The sequence below is a fragment of the Micromesistius poutassou genome (assembly GCF_964030765.1).
Source record: "Micromesistius poutassou genome assembly, chromosome: 15".
Lineage (NCBI taxonomy): Eukaryota > Metazoa > Chordata > Actinopteri > Gadiformes > Gadidae > Micromesistius > Micromesistius poutassou.
The window spans coordinates 18,431,754-18,437,783 of NC_140285.1; positions in this window are offsets into that span (position 1 = coordinate 18,431,754).

Here is a 6,030-nt window from a genome sequence, read left to right on the forward strand (position 1 = left end):
TTTTCTGGCAAAAATGTATTCTTCATCAAATACGACTTTAATGGATGTAACAAAAAGTGTTAGTTGTACACAAGAGATGCTAGAAAGGACTGTAGAAAGTTTGCAACATTCAACAACTACATTGTTGAATAATCTGCAAGTACCACTTGACAGTGAGTCTGTCCAGTCATTAATGAGCAAATTTGAAAATGCTAAAACTGTGTTTAAAGATGTAGACACACCTTTCAAAATGAACAAATACTTTTCAGAGAAATTTGGTCTTGTGAAGCCAAAAGAAATATTTCTTGGTCATAGGGCAGACACTGGAAGAAAATGTGGACAAGTAAAACAAGTGTTGGCAGCAGACACATGCCAGTATGTGTCAGTAATTGAAACAGTTAAATTTTTATTCAGTAATGACCAGATGCAAAAGGTTTACCTACAGGGTAAGAAAGATACTGTAGGCAAAATGCACAACTACTGTGATGGCTCTCAGTTTTTATCTCATCCGCTGTTTAAAACATTTCCTCAAGCCCTCCAAATACAGTTGTATTTTGACGACTTAGAAACAACAAACCCTTTAGGCTCTAAAACAAAAATTCACAAAATGGGGGCCGTGTATTTTGCTTTGAAGAATCTGCCACCGCAGTATAATTCATCACTTTCAAATATTCACTTGTGTCTTCTTTTCAATTCCATGGGCCGAGAGGTATATGGGTTTGGTAAAATTTTGGAACCACTGCTAGAGGACATCGGACTCCTTGAAAGTTCTGGTATACAGGTGGAGATGCAAGGACAAAACCATCAACTGTATGGAACAATCTGTGTCTTGACTGCAGATAACTTAGCTATCCATTCCCTATGTGGATATCTAGAGAGCTTTTCAGCAAACAAGTATTGTCACTTTTGCATGGTTGACAAAACAGTTGCTCAGTCTGTTTTCGATGAAGATGATGTTGAGAGGCGCACAAAAGAAAATTATCAGCAGCATGTCAGATGTAATGATCCAAGCTCAACTGGAGTTAAAGAGGACTCTTGTTTAAATAAACTGCAGTATTTTCATGTTACTGAGAACACATGTGTTGACATAATGCATGATATACTTGAGGGTGTAGCCCCTTTGGAAGTGAGACTAATGTTACAACACTTCATTTATGAAGAAAAGCTTTTCACCCTAGAACTGTTGAATCAAAGAATTTCCAGTTTTGACTATGGGTATGGAAATGAGAAAAATAAACCAAGTGTTATTCTCAATCTGAGAACCTCTGACAATGCAGTAAAACAGACTGCATCACAAATGTGGTGCCTTTTGCAGGTGTTACCTTTTTTAGTTGGTGATCTCATTGACACAAGAAGTAAACATTGGCATTCATTCATTTTGCTGAGAGAAATATGCAGCATTGTCTTTGCACCCATTGTGACACATGGGCTTGCTGTATTCCTGAAACAACTCATTATAGACCACCACTCATTATTCAAGAAGCTCTATCTTCGAAATTTGATTCCGAAACACCACTTTATGGTGCATTATCCCAGGATGATGGTAACGTTTGGACCTCTTTCTCAGCTGTGGTGTATGAGATTCGAGGCCAAGCATAATCCATTAAAAAGACATGCCCATGTGGTTGGAAACTTCAAAAATATTTCTAAAACACTCAGTTATAAACACCAAGTTCAGCACATGTATAGCTTCAAGTTTGGTGATGCTCTTTCTGAGAAAATGAGTGTTACAAATGCATACCCTGTGTCCATCAGCTCATTGAAAAAAGCAGATGTTGTGCTGGACAAACTGAAATCCACCTATGATGATGATGACTTGACTTTGAACAGCTCTGTCTATGTTGCCCACACTGTTAGTGTGCTTGGCCAAGCTTACAGAACCGGCTGTGTATTGCCACTTAAAGTTGACAACAATGGAGAGCCTTCGTTTGGTGAAATAATTCATATTATACCACAGGCTGACAATGTATCCATTCTGATGTTTGTAAGAATTCTTACAGTGAAGTTCTTTGATGAGCATTTGTATGCTTATGCGGTACAAAAAACTAAAGAATATGAAATGATCAACCTGACTGATGCCACAGATGTCAGGCCTTTGGACATAATGTCAGGTTTCTCCACAGATAAACTATACTTAAACCCAAGGTATAAGATTGTCTAGCTTCTCAAGAATGCAATGATGAGTAATAGGATCCTGTTATGTTAGGGCTGCAACTAATGATAATTCTAGCAGGTCTATTAAAACTGTATGGTTGTTGTAGTTATTGTTAATGTTTTCTATGTCATGCCTGTTGCTTTTTACAAATACTTTATTTAGGTTTTACATGCATACATATGATATAACATGATAGAAAAATAAATAAAAAAGGAGCAAGTTGATACAATACATGGTTAATCAAACAAAAGGTTAATAATATTTTAAAGTTGCAAAATGTCCCAAGGGAGAGTATGTCCAGTGTTTTTGCCTGCTGAGTTGATGTAGGGCTGCAACTACATGTAATGATAATTCTAGCAGGTCTATTACAACTGTGTATGATTGTTGTAGTTATTGTTAATGTTTTCTATGTCATGCCTGTTGCCACTGATGAGTTGATGTAGGATTCTGTCAACCTTTGATTGATTAAATGTCTAACATTTTTATATGGTCTGTCCCTTTAATATTTAGAATTACAAATGCCTCATAGTTAACACATTAAATTGCAATATTAACACATTATGTAGTAGTTTCTGGACATTTTAATTTACACATAATCAACATTTTATGTGTTCAAATGACACATTTTGTGTGTTAAATTACCTGACACAGTTTGTGTGTTAAAATGGCTTACACATTTATTGTGTAAAACGTGTGTTGAAATCACACATTTTGTGTGTTAAATTACCTGACACAATTTGTGTGTTAAAATGGCTCACACATTTATTGTGTTAATTTTGACACAACATGTGTTGTCCCTGAGCACACTCACGACATGTGTTAAAATTCTGCACAACATGTGTCATTTTTAACACATCTCTTCTTGCAGTGTACACTCAGACGTGCGCTTTCTTGACACACGCACACACACACACCCACACACGCACTCGCTCTCAGTCTCTCCTATACACGCTCACACATTCTCACGTCTCTCGGCCTCTGGAGTGAGAGAACTCAAAAAACGGCGGCTGGGGAACAATGAGCTCTTTTGGGCTTGTCTTAACATACGAGGGCGGAGGAGAGGTGTAAGAGTCGCTTTTTTTTCTTTTTTTTTTAAGTCACTCTTGGGAGAGGTGAAAAAAGGGGGGGTAAAAAGGAAACAACACATCCAAGAGATGTTATTCAATATAGTCAGATCTTATATTATAATATGCATGCAACACAATCAAGGGACGTCATTCAACTTTATCGATTAACTCATAATAGGCATACAACACGGCCAAGGGACGTGATTCAACATTATTGATTAACTCGTAATATGTATACAACACAGCCAAGGGACGTCATTCAACATTATTAATTAACTCATAATATGTATACAACACAGCCAAGGGACGTCATTCAACATTATTAATTAACTCATAATATGTATACAACACAGCCAAGGGACGTCATTCAACATTATTAATTATCGATTTGCCCATTCCGACAGAACCTGCCGTGGGTCCGAGCAACACAGCAAAGAGGTGTCATTTATTATTATCAATTCATTTATCTCAACGGAACAAGCCGTAAGTCAAAGCAGCACAGCAAAGAGGTAGCATTTATTAATATCAATTCATTTATTTATATCTTTCATCCGTTTACTGGGTGAAGATAGTGCGCACCACACACACGCACCATTCTCACACACCCGCTCGCTCTCAGTTTCTCCCATGCACACTCACACACCGCCTCTCAGACTCTCTCTCTCTCTCTCTCATGCTCACTGTCTCTCAGTCCCGATCGCACACACGCACGCCGTCTGAGAGGTCTCTGCTATCCCTAGTCTGTCCTTAATCTATGTCAATCCATGGGTTTGTCCGTCCGTCCCCGCATATGCAATGAATATATGGCCAAACTAAAGATTATTTATCGTGCCTTTCCGGGCACCTCAAATCCACTCATCAAGGTTCTCGAGGGTATCATTTCCACCATGCAGCGAGCCCTATTCAACTTGGCCGTCGGTGGCATCGTATCATCCGGATCCGACTAGTTACAGGCCGTGATTCCTCTGGGTCTCTCTCATAGCCCAGTTTATTCCATTTCTCTTCATTACCTTGGCCGTCGGTGGCTTCGTATCACCTGGATCCGACTAGTTACAGGCCCTAATGGTCTCACCGTGCAGCGAGCCGATATTCAATAGGCCACGCGTTTAGGGTCAATCGGGTTTTTACGGGTTAACACTACGTTACAGTGGGATTCGTCCCCGCGGGATACCCCGTAGCAGACCGTTCTTACAGCCTCATCTCCTAATGTGGTTCCTATATAACTATGCAGAGTTCGTGTTTTATCAACAGGTTCTGCCTACCTTTTGTTTGGGCGCCCGAGATGAGACTGCAGGAATCGGTCTGGCGCTCCGGGGTCCCGGGGCGTGCCCCTCTCCGTCCTCTGTGGCGCAGCGCCACACATTGGCCTATGTGTGGAAAACACTGGGAGTGTTGTTATTTTATAGTGTTGTTGTTGTGGAGTGTTTGTGCGGAGTTATTTAATAAATGCGTTGTTATTAATTTAATATTTTGTTAATGTTGTTAATATTTAATAAATATTCAATTCAAAGTGATTTAATTCCTTTATTTCATTCACTCACGGTGCTTACTAAGTTGGCTATGGACAAGGAGCTCATGTGTGCTGCTCATTTATCTACTCCCGCGGCGCATAAGATTTACCAATGTCATATATCCTGGCTGTCCGTTTCATGCTGCTATTGCGACATCCCGTTATTTCGACACTGAGGTTTAATTAAATTCATGAACGCTTGTCTTTGCAAGGGTTAATCGTGTGTTAAAAGTATTATTTGTTTAATTGTTCAAGTCGGCTTTCTGAGAAACTATTACGCGACCGAAGTGTCGGGAAACCGGCATGTCTAAATAGCGGACCCTTTTAGTCGGGCTCGGGTTCGGGCTCGGGCTCAGTAATTGCTTCATTTGTCGGGTAGGGTCGGGTAAGGGCCTGATTGCCAGGGGTCCGGGCCGGGCCGGGCCTGAAATTTTAGGCCCGTGCAGGCCTCTACCGGAGACCACCACTAGCGCTAATACAATCACTGGGAGCAGCAGCAACAGTGTGCGGGTATACTTTTTCTTATTATCTGACAGACTCTTTACCCAGCACCTGTACAGAGTTGGATGTGCTCTCTACTACTATCAGCGAGTTATAGCCATCAGGGATTTTCTGCCCATACACGGTATCTAAATTTGTATGTATGTGTATAATTTCTGCATAGTTTTCTTCATGTCAGCACAACCGTCTAGTAGTTATGGTTACCAAACTAATCTGGCAGCTATCAGGATAATTTGCCTGTAGATGAGGATAACTTGTAGGCTAGTCTATTACTCAGATAAGTGAGTTATTTTATTATAATAAAATAACTCACTTATCTGAGTAGGTAGTGATTAATGTAATTAGTTTAGCTGGTGAGGTCTACGGTCTACTTGAGTTGACTATTTTATGTTTCTGAGCATTTCAGATATTTTTTCCATGTATGAAATAGGGCAAAATCAGAAAAATGTTCAATATCCCATCACACTAGCACTATTATTAATTGTAAGCATAGCTATCATTTATCTAACCTTTTGCAATCAGTTGATGAGAAACCCAACGCTGAACAAGCAGTGTCTGTTCCTGCACTCCGGAGGCGTCGCCCCAGAGAGAAGTCTGAGGAAAACGGCTTGGACTTTTGTCTGTGTATTTTTTAAATGTGGCCTGCTAGAACCGTTTTTCCCAGGATTTCCAACCCTACCTTTAATCCTTTTTTGTTTCCACTTTCACAGTGAATGGTGATAAAAGTGTTCCAGTGACAGAGTGAATGTGGAAATGCAAGACCTGCCCTTCAGTTTTTCCAAGTAGGTCCCATATTCTGAAACACTATCGAGTCAGAC